The 16,704-nt window shown below is 42.4% G+C and overlaps 1 long non-coding RNA gene and 1 gene segment (V, D, J or C); both read left to right on the top strand.

Annotated features, from left to right (window-relative positions):
- LOC309508957 (immunoglobulin kappa variable 1-8-like) overlaps positions 1–2,705 on the top strand; it is a 138,459-nt gene extending 135,754 nt beyond the window's left edge. Inside the window, exons 3-4 of the V gene segment in view lie at positions 1,293–2,187; positions 2,298–2,705.
- LOC309508997 overlaps positions 1–16,704 on the top strand; it is a 58,995-nt gene that overhangs the window by 6,607 nt on the left and 35,684 nt on the right. The gene's annotated exons all lie outside the window — the stretch shown is intronic.

The following is a 16,704-nucleotide window of genomic DNA, read 5'->3' as shown; positions in this document are numbered from 1 at the left end:
AAAACTATGATACGGTTATTGTAGGTAATTGAAGATTACTGTAATTCAGTGAATAAGTGGAGCGATACTCAGAGCTGGAGTGGAGTCTCGTGACAGAAGCAGATCCTCCATCATCACACACAGATGTGTTTAACCTGCAGCTTTAGTGCTGGATTTACAGAGACTCTTTCTGCAAGTTTCATCGTTACGCGACAAGAGAGTGAATTGAGTGTAGAGCTGCTCCTTCATATTCAACTACTCTTTAGTCGACTAGAAGAGGCTTAGTCAACTAAAACGTTTATTCGTCGGTTAGTCGCAGAAAAAAAAAACTTGTGGTGAAGTCACTCAGTCTGTGATGGACAGATCGTTACCGGCGGTTCTCTGTAGTTTGCCGGTGCGCTGTGGCAAGCTTTATGTGTGCGCTTGAGCGCTGATTAGCCGATGTATTATATATAGGAAATTAAAGGCTTATTATTATGATTTATATGGCTTATTAATATACATGTGCGATTAGCCGACTATATCAATGGCTGCATACCAATTGACCCTTCGCAGGGAGTTTGATTGACAGGCGATCTGACCAATCATAATCCGCCATCCGCCATTTTGTCCGACAAGCAGTCAGGAGAGTTAGTAGATTAATGCTGGAGGATTTAAACTAGAGAAACAAAGTGTACTGACGTCTTTCCGCTGTTAAAACAACATTCCTTCTTATGTTCATTCATGTTTATTTGATGCTATAAATGAACTAGAAGGAAGAGTTGATCGGTTCACGAGCAGCTTTAACTGATGCTCTACAGAGATCTGTCAGACACATTAAAGAGACACAAAACAGTATTTATTGTTTAAATGTCTTTAAAAAATGACTACATTTGAAAGGTGAGACTTTGTTTCATATCAAAAGTACCCTGGTCTGTCCTGTCTGTCAGTGTCTCTGCTCCGCGATGTGTGTTTCACTGCGTGAGAACGTGTGTGGCGTGAGAGCGGCGTCGCTTATCGGACATAGCAACAGTAACTAAAGGGGGCGGGTCTTTGTGAACGGTCAATTCAGAGTCTGGATCCTTCAAAGGTCATGAACGTCGGACTGAGTGTTAAATGGGAAATGTGAGTGTTGTTTCACGGGAAATGAAGACGCATTTGAAGGAGCCTGTGAGAGACAGACTTCATCGAGCCGCTGTGAGGCAATCGGCCTTCGAAGGATGAAGTCTCTGAATATGTAGAAAAAGCTGAAAGAAGCGCTGAAATCACATACTCTCTTGAGTAGATACTTATTTTGATTTTAGCAATTACTTCACGGCCACTAAAAAAGTCAGTTATAGTGTAAATGAGTGTGTGTAGTGTAATCCAGACGTACTACATTCACCATGTTGTCATTATCATGTGATCTACCAGCGTCAGTTGCATCTCTTCACTGTCATTCACAGATCCTCTCCTGTGGCCTCATGGGATAGTAAAGTGTCCATCGTATCACACTTCAGGATCTCTCCAAAAGTAGTCGGACATCCGAGTACTTTTTGCTTTTATGAGTATTGTCAATTCGGACATCCTTCTTTTGTCACACACTGTTTTTTGCCTACTATATAGAAGGGAAGATGTGATTTCGGATGCAGCCATTAACTTTATCATCCGATTTAAAACACTGATTCATTCAGTATTGTGAAACCGACATATGAAGGCCAAGTGTGGAAACCCAAACTCAGAGTTTGTCCTCTGCATTAAACCTCTCTGACTCTCTCTAACTATTAGGCCACGATTGTGTTTCTCAGAGTCGCACTGGTTTGTTTTACTGTGGTTTCGTTTGGAAATATTTCAGTTAGCCGTAACTTTCAGTTAGTAAATAACTACTGGCAATATAAATGACTAAAATGTAAAGTACTCAAAAATAAATTAATTAAACTGTTGTATCAAAGCAATATCACACTCAGAAAATATTGCTTTATATCAATAAAGGATCATATTAACGTGAACTCGTGAAATGTTTGTGAAGTCTCAATGAAAGCACATTAAAGTTAAATCTGTGACTCCTGAAGCGTTTGCATAGAGTGTGTTTTACATGAGCGACACACGCTTCAGTGCTCTGCATGTGTTTATAACTCTGTCAAACATCAAACATGATCAACAACTGTTTTTCACTGTAACTGAACCTTCAACCTACAAAAATGACTTTCATCACCATATTGATCTGGACGCTGGCAGTGTTATGTCGAGGTTTGTGTCAGTCAAGATTACAAACGTTATTCACTCGTTATCTTTATGTGTGTTGTGAAGATATAAGGTTGTAAAAGTGTGTGTGATTTCTAATCTTTCTCTCTTGTCAGAATCTGTTGGGCAGGAGACAGTGACTCAAACTCCCTCAGAGCTGCTCTCTCAAACTGGACAATCAGTCACTGTAACCTGTAAAACTAGCAGTGATCCACACTGCTGTTATAGTGATTATGTTGGTGGTGATGGACAACCAGCTCTGAGCTGGTACTTACAGAAACCTGGAGAAGCTCCTAAACTACTGATTTATTACACAAACACCCTCCAGTCAGGAACTCCATCTAGATTCAGTGGCAGTGGATCTAACAGTGATTTCACTCTGACCATCAGTGGAGTCCAGACTGAAGATGCTGGACATTATTACTGTCAGAGTTATTACAGTGGTGGTGTGTTCACACAGTGATAAAGAGTCGTACAAAAACCTCCGTCAGTCAGAGTCACAGTGACTGAACTGAAACTGCAGCTGCTCAAACACTTCAGTTCAGCTTGAGCAGTTTTAATAAGTCTGTTGATTTATCAAGTTCACACACACACACACACACACACACACACACACACACACACACACACACACACACACACACACACACACACACACACTCACTCACTCAACAGAAACACAAATATGAACTTAATATCAATTAATATAATTAATAATTATAATTAATAAAAACTTAATATTGATATCAATCATTCATATTACTGAAGATAATTAGAAAGATAATTGTTGGTTTATCTATTCTGGTTGTTCATGTTTTTTATTTGTCCTTCCTAATCATACACTCATACTGTAAAGTGAATCATAAAGATGTTGTTGCTTGAGTTTATTAATCATCTTCCATAAAGCCGCTGTTTAGATCATCATGTACAAGAGTCACAGATGAACTGATTCAGAGCAAAATGAGCAGTGAAAGAGAGAAACCTTATTTAACATGATCAGACGCTCCACCGTCCCACAATCAGTCTGTCTGTGACCATTCACTGTTTTCTGGACGCATTAAAGGAGAACTCCGGTCAATTTTAACATTGAGCTCATTTTTTTGTACATTTGGAGTGCTGTCAGTACAGAGAACAACGACAAAAATCGGTGTTGCCTACACCGAGTTATTCTATTTTAAAAATGTGCACCCTGTTGACTTCAATGGGGCAAGTATTAAACCTGCTTTTAGCCTCTTAACATCCTTGATGTGTCATTACAAGTGCACAGAAAATGTGAGTGATTCCTTCAGAGTGAACACGAGTGAATCTGACTGCAGTAGATGTGAAAGATATGTATAAAAATGATGTCATTTAAGCCAGCGCAAATACTTGTGTTTACATCCTGTTTTCGGTTGAAGCCCAAAGTAGTCGATTGCCGAGTTCACGCGCGTGATCATAGGTAACTAAACCTATGCACATGAACTCGGCAATCGACTACTTTGGGCTTCAACCGAAAACAGGATGTAAAGGATGCAGTTTTACTGAGATCAGTAGGTGTTTCTCAATGTCAAGGATACTTCCTTGGCAGGACTGGTCCTTCCAAGTCACTTCCTTCAGAGGCTAGGCGAGGCTCCTCTTTAGCATTCGGAGAACACGTAAATGGAACAGGCTAGCAAGTGCACGTCAGTGTGTCATTACGTCAGTGAAAATGAAAAACAGAGCGTTGCTATGGACGCAGTTCTGTTCACTTAGGCAATATAATCGTTTTTAAATCAATAAACTCCTTTTTAATCATATTGATTATTTGACTGTCAAGTGTGTTTAAACAGTGCAGGTCAATTTGACCCATAACATAATGGATGTAATTATTTTTTTTAAACAAATGTTTGGTAACGTAAATATATTTACATTTGAAAGCATATTGACCCGTTAATGTAGTACTCCTGTAAGTAACAAGACAATGAAGAGAAGAACGCATTTGTGATGGCTTCTCGTCTCTGCATTTACTACGAATCAATAAAAGTATATGCATATTACAACTGTAAACATTTTGCATATTCAGGGTTTACAATTGCCAAAGTGACACCCTAATAGATCATTTTTATATATAAAACACTTTAACTAGCATTTACCCTTTATCTAAATAATAACATGAGAATGATGATGTAAAACACATTAAGAATCCACTCCCTATTCTCAGTTTAGAACACATACAAGTTCGTTGTCTGATGTATTACATTGAATGACAAGACATGTGAAATTCACTCAACTACATTCACTACATTCACTCAAATGTAACGCATTACACAGTTTACAGACATCACCGTCGATTACGACCACGTATGTAAATTAGAAATAATTTATAACACTAAACAATATTATACGTTATAGATTCGAATAGTATTTATACTTTAATCAATTATGTGGCGGACTCTGGCGCTAATCGCAGAGCACTTATGCTAACCATGTGCTCAACATGACAAACTCATGACGCACTATTCATATAACAAAACAACTGCGTTAAACACGCGCACAACTCATTCATATTATATTAACAGTGTTTATGCTTAAATCGGAAGTGTGTTTTGCATTATACTTTGCAGTTACCTGTAAGTAACAAGACAATGAAGAGAAGAACGCATTTGTGATGGCTTCTCGTCTCTGCATTTACTACGAATGAAGCATCACTCGCGTGCGGGTTACTATGCGATGCGTGCGATGACGTCATCACGCTGGTATGCCAAGCGAAAATAATGCTATGAATAAATGCACATAACACACACTCCTTTTTAAACATAAAGCACAAATAAACATTTAAACCATATTTAAAAGTATTGGAAAATTAACATCACACTATATTACAAAGAAATGTACAAACACAAACGGCCTGTACTCACTATTACACTCTCCCCTACAGGATAAAATGTCGTCCCGACATCTACCAATGCCCTTCTCAATCAATCTTAATCAATTTTTGCTTTCTGTTAAACCAATGTCTTTCTTTCTTTTTTTTTTTTCACACTCATGCCACGGTGATAATTCACATCATTTTTTTTCACATTCTTCAATGGAATCATAACAATTACAATGGCACCAAGACTGAAAGTCCTCTTTTTTTATATATAATTCAATTGGCGAATGTCATATATTGACAAAAGTCTCAAAGTTCAGCAACAATAGTCCATTTGGCAGAATTGTCGTCAGGAAAGGACAACAAAAAAAAACCATCTCACTTATGCCAAACGAGAACAGTCCATTTGAAGCTTAGAACAGCTTAACGTGGCTGTGTTCAGAGCCCTAAAACAGTCCATGTTCCCTAAATCGCACAGCAGTATCTGCTTTGCTGTTCACTTGAGTTCGCTATTGATTGTCCATTGTTCATATATGTTTTCCAGGCTCTTCAGTGTGCATATTAGAAAGGGCAGTTCATAAACTTATCAAATGTTCCAGTATGTATGACCACATATCAACAGTCCATATCAACAGTCCATATTATTCGCACCCCAAAGGCACTTGGTAGTATAACCAAAACAGTAGATTAACTTAAAGATATGGTAGTACACAGTTAGTAGCAAAAAGGTGGGGCTTGGTGATAATAAAAGGGTATTGTTGTCCAAGTGTTTGGGACTCTGAAATCCTGATAATAGTCACCACTCATGCTCTGCACATTGCGACATACTGGTGTCCCAAAGGTGTCGTAAGTGAACTTTTTTGGAGGTCGTCGCATTCTCGCTGTTAACTTGTTTTGTTCCCCTGAGTGCATGTTTTTCTGTTCTTGTGTTGCAGGTGCTCCTCTCTCAACTAACTCTATTTCCTCAGACTCAGCAGTTGATCCGGTCTCCTGAGCTTCCTGCCTGTCTCTTGTGTCGTTGACTTGTCTCTCTTCTCCAGGCACAGTTTCCAATTCAGCTTGGGTTGACTGTGGATGTTGTTCATGAGCTAGTTCATGGGTACCTACTGATGATTCAGGTAAGTCTGACTCCCTTGATAACACATCTCTATTTGTCTCATGTTGTCCATCTGTCCTTTTGTCTCTTTGTTGGCATTCCACTCTGAAGCTGTACTCATCTTCATCACTTTCACTGTTGGCCTCTGGCACATACTCTCTGTTCCTTCCAAGCTGACCCCTTTTTTTCCTCTGTTGGTTAGGTGTGGAGTCCTTTTTCTCTGCAATGGCTGACGGTAAGTAATCGCATGGTAGAAGTAGATTTCTGTGTAAGACTCTTGACCTTCCTTTCCCCTGCTCAGGTTTCACCTCGTAAATAGGGACATCCTCCATGGCTTGACGGATTACAACATGAACTTCGTCCTCCCAGTAGTTCCTTAGCTTTCCAGGACCCCCTCGCGGAGTGAGATTTTTCACAAGGACTCGGCTTCCAGGGTACAGGTCAGCGCATCTTACTTTGTGGTCGTAGTTTCGCTTGTTCCTTTCAGCAGACTTTTTTGCATGGTCCCGTGCAATCTCGTAAGCCTCTTGCATCCCCTTTGTCCAGCGTTCTACATACTCTCGTTGATTAGTGGTGCCGCGGTCCTGGTCAAGTCCGAACAACGCATCAACAGGGAGTCTTGGGGAGCGACCAAACAACAGGTAAAATGGCGAGAAGCCGGTAACCTCACATTTAGTGCAGTTGTATGCGAAGACTAGTTTGTTAAGTGCCTCCTTCCAATTGGATTTCTCTTTCTCTGTCAGAGTCTTGAGCATCTGTAGTATTGTTCGATTGAACCTTTCCACCTGGCCATTTCCTTGCGGATGGTAAGGGGTTGTTCTTGATGCTGTAATACCACTGTACTTCCTTAGTTGGTCAAACAACTGGTTCTCAAATTCTCCACCTTGGTCGTGGTGGATCCTCGAAGGGAATCCGAACTTAAGGGCAAAGTCATTGAACAGTCGGTCAGCCACCGTTTTGCCTGATTTTGATGTGGTAGCATAGGCTTGAACAAATCGTGTAAAGTGATCGATGACGACGAGAATGTACTCGTATCCTCCTTTGCACTTATCTAGATGGAGAAAATCAATCGAGACCAGCTCAAACGGGTAAGTTGTCTTGATGCTCTTTAACGGTGCTCGTATCTCCCGGCATGGTTTTTTCTGCTTAATGCACGGACATGCCCTTAGGACATAATGCTCAATATCCTTCTGCATCTGTGGCCAGAAAAAACGGTCTCTAATAAGGCTTGTTGTCCTATCCAGCCCTTGGTGGCCCATCTCATCATGTAGTTCCCTCAGGACAATGTGCTTGAACTTGGCCGGTAACACGAGCTGAGTCCGCTGTGACGTTTTACGGTACAGTATGCCATGTTCATCTAACTGTAACTTGTCCCATCCTCGGATTAAACCTCTGAACTTTGGGTTGACTGCCCGCCACTGCTTTGAGCCTGGCCGGGACCCAGACTGTAAGTGCTCGACGATAACGTTGATGTCCTTATCGTCACTCTGTGCCTGTCGAATCTCCTCTTTTGACAATGACGTTGGTGATGCTTCATCTGTGTCTCTCCATGCCATTACATCCTCGCATCTGACAGCCATGTTGGGACCCAGCTCATCCTGGATTTCAACTGCTTGTATCATTGCTCCGATGCAATCTGATGGAAGCTCCTCTGTGTACTCTTTCATCACAGTCTCTACGTCCAACGGCATCCTAGACAACGTGTCTGCATCCACATTCTCTCTTCCTGGCCGGTAGCGGATTGTGAAATGGAAGTCTGCCAACTCACCGACCCATCGACACCCGGTTGCATTGAGTTTTGCAGACGAGAGTACATAGGTCAACGGATTATTATCGCTGTACACAGTGAAAGTTGGGGCGTAATATAAATAGTCCCTGAATTTTTCAGTCACAGCCCACTTTAGGGCGAGGAATTCCAGCTTCCCGCTGTGGAGGTGGTAGTTCTTCTCAGCCGCTGTCAATGTTCTGGACCCATAAGCAATCACCCTCAACTTTCCACCTTGCCGTTGATATAGAACAGCCCCCAGGCCTTGATTTGATGCATCTGTATGCAGGATGAATGGTTCAGAGAAATCTGGAAACCCTAACACGGGTGGTCGGACCAAGCACTCAATCAATTTCTCCAAGACTTCTTGGTAATCCGCTGTCCATTCAATCCGCTGGTTTGATGGCACCCCAGAACCCTTCTTGTTCCTTTCTGTCCTTTTCTTGGCCCTTGCTGGACTTTCCCCATCATTGGCTTTGCCCTTCAAAAGGTTATACAGCGGACTGGCAATTCTTGAAAAATCTTTTATGTACCGACGATAGTAGCTGAGCAGGCCCAAGATCTTACGTAGCTCGCCTACAGTGCCTGGTCGCTTCTCCTTCAAAGCTGTTACAGCAGCCGTATCGGCTGGGTCCAGGCGGCTACCCTCTGCAGACACAATTCTGCCCAGGTATCTCACTTCGTTCTTGAACATGTCACATTTCCGTGGCTTTAGTTTAATCCCATGGGTACATAGTTGCCTCAGTACTCTCCTCACTGCCTCCACTTGGTCATCAAATGACTTCGTGAAGACCAAGATGTCGTCCAGATATGGCACGCAGATCTCGTCTCTCATTCCCTCCAAACATTTCTCCATGAACCGCTGGAACGCTGCTGGAGCATTCATAAGGCCAAAGGGGATGCGAATCCATTCATATAAACCCCAGGGGGTTGTGAATGCTGTTAGTGGCCTGCTCTCTGGGGTCATGAAGCCTTGGTGATACGCCTTCCCTTGGTCGAGCAGAGAGAACCACGAATTGCCCCCCAGGCCATCTAAGACGTCCTGCACTCGAGGAATCGGCTGTCGGTCAGGTACTGTCTTCCGATTCAGGTCCCTGTAATCGATACACAGTCTGAGGCTGCCATCCTTTTTCCGGACACACACAATTGGCGAAGAATAAGAGGAGTTGGACTTTTCTACCCACCCTTGAGCTATTAAGTCCTGTAGGTAGTCTTTCATCTCCTGGTACAAGGGCTTTGGAACTGAATTGTATGTCCGAGCTACAGGTGTATTGTCGTTCAAGGAAAGACTCATTTGAAGTCCCTTTGCACAACCAATGTCGTCGTCAGATTTTGAGAAAGCTTGGCACTCCTCCCTTAACATCTGCTTCACTTGTTGTTGTTGCCGTGCAGTTAGATGGCTCAAGTCGACCGGTGGGTCCCACAGGCTGTCTTCCTCTGTTCCCCTTGGCGTTTCCTCGACCGTAACCTGAGTCACAGATCCTGTTCCCCTTGGAGAGATCATAGTCGCAGGTAAGACTGATTTAACTGGTTGCACTATGCCCAGCTCCACTCTACCTCCTAGGATAATATCGTGGTCGGTCTCGTTCTGCACGCTCAGAATGACTGAAGGGCGGGTACCTTTTTTCACCTCCAGCAGAGTGTCAAACAGTTCTAGGCCCTCAGGGTGTTGAGGGTTGACACATGGCTCAAACAGCAACACACTGTCTTGTCTCACATGTGGCATTTTAACTTTGCACTGTATTTGCATGATTGTGTGCTTTGGTATGTTCACAGATCCCTGGGCAGTACTCACTGTATACTCGCCGAGATCATCAGCTGTCACCAGATTGATGAAGGTATGGACTTTGTCTCTTTTCAGGTTGGGAAATGCGCTTACAACGGTTTGGTACAGCTGCCTGATAGTCACTTTGTCCGAATTGTCTGTATCTTTTTGTTTCATCACTTGCTCGATTACATTAAATCCAATGATAGGTTTAGGGAGTTGCTGACCCTTTAGAACAAGCATAGGAATGACTAATTCTTTCACTCTTTCAGCAGGGGAGGCCAACTTGAACGTCACCTCAACCCATCCTCCGTACGGCATGTCAGTACCATTGGCTGCCACAAGGTGTAGACGTTCAGGTGTTTCTGTGGCTTCAGAAATATCTCTCAGTCTGACTTCTGGTATGTAGCTGTCTTTCCACTGCTCATCAATAATACACACCTGGGAGCCTGTGTCCCATAAAGCCTCTGTCTCATGTCCTTGCAAATAGCAGGCCACCAGGCATTGCCTGCCAACTAGGGAAGTTATTGGAGAATGCTGATTAACTCGGCATTCGGCTGTTATTATGCTGTCTATGTCATGAGGCACATGGTATTGCAGGTTGCGTTTGAACTGTCGTGTTGTGCGTCGTCGGGACGTGGTCGTCTCTTGGGTCACTCCCTGTCCCTTTGGAGCAACCCTTCCCCGTTTAACTGAACCTCCCTCTGGTTTCTCGTACCCCGTACTCTGCAACCAGCTGCATAATGTTCGCTGCTGCTGCAATAATAGCAATGGGTGCACTGCTCCATGGTTCCTCTCTGTTGGCAGTGAAAACATTGTCTAGCTTGCTGACGTCTGGGCTGTTGATACTGGCGTTGGTGTTGCGACAACCGTTCATTTGGGTACTGTCGTGTGACCGGGTTTAGTGACTGACTGGCTTGGGGTGGTATTTGAAAGTGATGGCGCTGGGGCTGCTGTCGTTGAGCAAAATGAGTCAGGGCATGGAGCGGCTGTGGTGCTGTGTACTGTTGCTGTGATACAGCACCAAATTGCGGATGTTGCGATTGAAGTTGATAATGTTGTTGCTCATGTTTGACTGAATCCGGACTCTGGGCTTGATGACCTGGCACTGGGCTCCACTCTGGCGGCAGCTGGCTGATCTGTGGCATGTTCTGCGGATGACGGCGTGCCGCTGTCACTGCTAACTCTTCATTGTTAACTGCAAAGCACTGCTGTGATGTAACTTGTGGCTGCTGAATTTGCTCTTTGATCTGCATAATGTCATCGCTAAGTCTTTTTAACTGAGACATCAAGTCGAACTTTGACTGTTTAGGCAGACATTTTTGTACAGGGACGGGTTCATCAAGCTGGGTGGCGTGAACAATAGCTTGGCGTTCTGTTTTCCGCTTGTTCTGCCTCTCTGACTCATGAGAGCATGCAACATTTAATTTTTCTAGCAATACTTCATCGGAGATTGCGGCGTCAGAAAGATACGGCTGTAAGTCGCTCTGAACACGGTCGTTTTGCAAGCCCGTTAAAACTGAATGCAGAAACATGTTCTGCACTAAAACAGGGTCATACTTCAGCCCAGATTCATCTTCTTGCGAGGCAAACAGAATTTTTTGTCTCAGGTCAAGAGCCCGTATCAGGAAGTTTTGGGGGGTCTCTTTGCTACGCTGGCCCTCGGTGGTCAATTGTTTGTATAATTCAGTTGCATTTTTTTCTTGATAATGAGAACGGAGAATGCGTCTCAGAGTAGGAAGAGTTAAACCAGCTTTCCCTTCAAGATAGCTACGCAGCTGAAGCCCAGGTGTAATGGATCTGATTACTGCATCTATGATTTCCTGTTCAGGATATCCCTTGCCCAACCCACTCTCGATTTGACGAGCGAGACTAGAGAATGATAATCGGTCCTTTTGGCCTGGTTCACCGATCAAGCCTGAGATTTTAAACTCTTTATGCCAAATGACTGGCGCGCTGTGTCTCTGGGGCAGTTGTGAATGGTCTGTCCGCCTCCTATCGGATGTTGCCGGCGTCCCCGATGTGGTGTGTGCTACAGCAGTATTAATATGCATAGCCTGAAATGACTCAGTTACAGTACTACTTTCTCTCACTGGTCTCTGGGCCGTGTTCATGTCTCTTTCAACGTGTCCTGGCTCCACCCATTTTTCTGGATTGTCAGCAGTAGCCACTGTGAGGTCACTTATCTTCTCATGAATACACAATAACTCTGCCATGCCACTATCCTCTAGTTCTTCCAGCTCACTCCTCAATAAATGACTGCTGATATACTTTATGAGTGAGAGGCGGGTCACATCTTTCACTGACGGGATGTGTAAAAAGGAGCAGAGTTCTATTAATTTCTCTCTTGACAGTGTGCATAATTTTTCTCCTATCTCCTCCTGAAGACTTTCAAGCGCATCCATTCTTCCTTTTCTTTTCTTTTTTTCCTCTACAGTATTTAGCAGTGTTGAAAGTGGTGGTTACCTCACTGACCTGGGTGCCGTCGCTTCTGAACTCACTGTGTCTCAAGCGCACGCACCACTAAATCGGCCTTGTCTCTCCACTTCACTCTGCAGCCTCACTGCTGTACGTCTGGGTAAGAGATGAATGTGACTGGGTGGTTCTCGCTGATGAAGGAGTCAGACCACCCAACAATCATCCCAGCGGGGCCTCCAAAATATGTAGTACTCCTGTAAGTAACAAGACAATGAAGAGAAGAACGCATTTGTGATGGCTTCTCGTCTCTGCATTTACTACGAATCAATAAAAGTATATGCATATTACAACTGTAAACATTTTGCATATTCAGGGTTTACAATTGCCAAAGTGACACCCTAATAGATCATTTTTATATATAAAACACTTTAACTAGCATTTACCCTTTATCTAAATAATAACATGAGAATGATGATGTAAAACACATTAAGAATCCACTCCCTATTCTCAGTTTAGAACACATACAAGTTCGTTGTCTGATGTATTACATTGAATGACAAGACATGTGAAATTCACTCAACTACATTCACTACATTCACTCAAATGTAACGCATTACACAGTTTACAGACATCACCGTCGATTACGACCACGTATGTAAATTAGAAATAATTTATAACACTAAACAATATTATACGTTATAGATTCGAATAGTATTTATACTTTAATCAATTATGTGGCGGACTCTGGCGCTAATCGCAGAGCACTTATGCTAACCATGTGCTCAACATGACAAACTCATGACGCACTATTCATATAACAAAACAACTGCGTTAAACACGCGCACAACTCATTCATATTATATTAACAGTGTTTATGCTTAAATCGGAAGTGTGTTTTGCATTATACTTTGCAGTTACCTGTAAGTAACAAGACAATGAAGAGAAGAACGCATTTGTGATGGCTTCTCGTCTCTGCATTTACTACGAATGAAGCATCACTCGCGTGCGGGTTACTATGCGATGCGTGCGATGACGTCATCACGCTGGTATGCCAAGCGAAAATAATGCTATGAATAAATGCACATAACACACACTCCTTTTTAAACATAAAGCACAAATAAACATTTAAACCATATTTAAAAGTATTGGAAAATTAACATCACACTATATTACAAAGAAATGTACAAACACAAACGGCCTGTACTCACTATTACACTAACGCTCCGACTCCGTTAACGTCCAACATTTAGAATTTTTTTAACAAGATAGCAAAGCTGCGCACATAGGATTGTGGGTGATTTGAGAGCGCGAAGGCTACACATATGCATCCTTTCCTGTATATGGGATATTTTTCGAACGAAGGACTCAGTCCTTGGTGGAAATTCCGAGGATCCTCGACATTGGAACAGTCCTTCGACGGATGTCGATGACGTAGCATCCTCGAAATTCTGGCTTCCGAGGATCCTTCCTTGACATTGAGAAACGCCTAGAGTTTCAGTAGTTGTTAGTTAGTTTAAGTTAGTTGTTGCTAACTTCAAACCCACATGCTAAAACAGTTAGCTATGTTACGGCTGTTTGCGGTGAGGATAATTTTAACAGTTCATTAAAAATATTACAACCAAACCCTTAAGATGATTCCAGTTATCAATCACATCCCCTGTTAAGACAAAATCACGTGAGTTTTTTGTTGCGCATTGAGGGATTTATGAATATGTTTCCATTATAGTTTATGTGCATGTCTTCTTATCGGATAAAAACATTATCACCTCAGTTGAGCTCATACGATTTTTCTGCACATTTTTATAATTTATGTGAATCTCTGCATTTCCATCCGACGTTTTTTTGTGTGATAGTCAATCCCAAAATTCACATAAAATAGGAGGATGGCAGCATAGCTAGTGACTGAACTGTTGTGTGACAGGAATTGAGTAAAAACATGATCACACACACAACTGTAACGATGCGGTTGAAACATATAGGAGGAAGCAGGATCCACGTGCCGTAGTCTTTTATTAAATAAAACTCAAAATTTGACAGACTCAGACTCAGACTAGGGAACAGGACAACCTACATACAACATTAAGAACTCAAGACTGAACTACACACAGGGCTTAAACACACATGCAAACAAGCTTAACAAGATAACAAGGGGGCGTGGCTAATCAGAAACACCTGGGAAGACTAATAAACAAGACAAAAGGACTACAAAACATGGCACAGGACAGGAATTGACAAAAAGTCCACACAAGACAGGAATAGTGGGAGTCCCCCACTTCAGGAGCAGATTCCAGACGCTCCTCAGGACACAGTCCAGGAGGGTGGTGGAGTGGGGTGGAGTGGAGTGGAGGCGGTGGGGGGGATGGAGGGATGGAGGGATGGAGGGATGGAGGGATGGAGGGATGGAGGGCCAGGCCCGTGCAGGGGAACGGGAACAGGACCTGGCAATGGCGAGCCTGGGCCGAGGAGCGTCCCATACACAAAATAAATAAATTTTAAATATATTTTCAGAGTATATTTTGGAATATATGGAAATATTTGAAATTGGCCCAATAAATATATTTCACACTTAACATCATATTTTTTTGTTATATTTCAGAATATATTTCAATGTACTTTTTTTCTGTATGGGTCCCCAAAAGTGTCAAAATATATGTGGCATATATTCCAAATACATTGAAATAAATTCTGAAATATAACAAAAATGTATGATGTTGGGTGGTAGTGGCGCAATGGATAAGACACATGCCTTTGGTGTGAGAGACCCGGGTTCGAATCCACTGTGAGACACCAATTTGTCCCTGAGCAAGACACTTAACCCCTAGTTGCTCCAGAGGCGTGCGACCTCTGACATATATAGCAATTGTAAGTCGCTTTGGATAGAAGCGTCAGCTAAATGAATAAATGTAAATGTAAAAATGTTAAGTGTGAAATATATTTATTGGGCCAATTTCAAATATTTGCATATATTCCAAAATATACTCTGAAAATATATTTCAAATATATTTATTTTGTGTATGGGGTGGGCGGCGCCGGCTGTGACATTAGACTTGTTCGACTTCATGCAGCTCTACGCAGACCAATCGGCGGCTGACTTGAAGCAGTGCATGATGGTTAGAAATTTTGTCCGACTTGATACAGTGCCGACGCCACGTGACAGTGATGTGTGCCATCAAAGTACCGCAAGAGCGATTCGAGAGTAGGCGGAGAACTCAAGAGCGGCTGCACGAGGGCTGATGACGACACAGCTGTTCCACGATTGGCCGGATTCACCGCATGACAACGATCACATGTGTTTCGTGTTTATTCAAACACCTTTAATTCCTCTAAAGCTCACAAATCAGTTTTTTTTATAACAGTATACACTATTTTCATGTAGTTGCAATGTTATATTGTGTCGTGTTTATCAAATTAAAACTGATTAAAAATCGTAGACTCCACTTCATTGATAGTAGCTTATGTTGAACTGTATTCTTGTTCAAACAGACGCTGTATGAAGCAGTACATAAAGCATTGAATGAACATATCTCTGAAACATCTGTGTATTATTTGGCAAATATTGCATTTATTTCACTTCAGCTGTGGTAAAGTATGCAAACACCACATGAGTGGTCTCTACGGGAACCAGAAAGTGTCCGACTTCACGTCTCCGTTTGCAGCTCCTCCCCGCCTGCACGCGGCTACTCTCGCCGATCGGTTACATCCAGCCGCAGCCGATGTCCAACACACCTATAGTAATTTTCCTCACATATACAGATAGACTGAAGCATTTCTCCATTGATTATGCAGCTGACACTCGGACTCTGAAGTTAGGCACGTCGTGACCTTCCAGGTCGCAGATTTGGGTTGCTGGGCACCAGCATGTCCTGAACAACAACTCAGTCAATCTCCAATAATGCCAGTGGTTCCTTAACCTGTAACCAAGAAGACTAACACACACACTGACACACAGCTTTTCCAAGGTTGGATTTATTATAAACAGGAGAGTCGTCTCAAAACATGAAGATAATGCGTTCTTTCTCTCAAGGAGAGGAACACTTAGTCTAACTGGAAAGTAAGGCTTTAACTGAGAAATGGTCCCTTAAACTATTGGCTTCAGTGACCGCTATATGTTTTAACACGTTGAAGACCTTTCTCAAACACAACACATGTCCCTGTTTCATTTCTGGAAGCCGGGCTAAATGAGCAAGCACTGTTACTGCATTCAGATATCAAATACAGACATTAGAGAAAATGGAAAAAAACATTTCAGTAATCACACTGGTAACTTCTATAACAACGTAAAATCTTCAGAGAAGTCATTCAACTCATTTGATATTTACAAGGAAAAATATTGATTAATACCTTGATTATAATCACTCATTATGTATACATTGAAGCAGCAGTGGATTCCAATACACCCCCTTCTCTCTCTCACACACACACACACACACACACACACACACACACACACACACACACAGACACACACACACACGCTCAAAACTGACTTATGACTGAAAACTGCCACCATATGTTTCTGAGCTTTTTCAAGCAGCTTTATCTTTCCCTCGAAGTTTATCAAGATAATAATAAAGATATCACTCATCATAACTGTTCTATCAAAACTACTGACTCTATCACTCATCTCAATGCATTGTTAATGATTAAAG

This window comes from Leuciscus leuciscus (genome assembly GCF_965113295.1).
Source record: "Leuciscus leuciscus genome assembly, chromosome: 11".
In the NCBI taxonomy this organism is placed as follows: Eukaryota; Metazoa; Chordata; class Actinopteri; order Cypriniformes; family Leuciscidae; genus Leuciscus; species Leuciscus leuciscus.
Note: the sequence above shows the minus strand (reverse complement) of the source record. Positions and strands in the feature narration are given on the sequence as shown.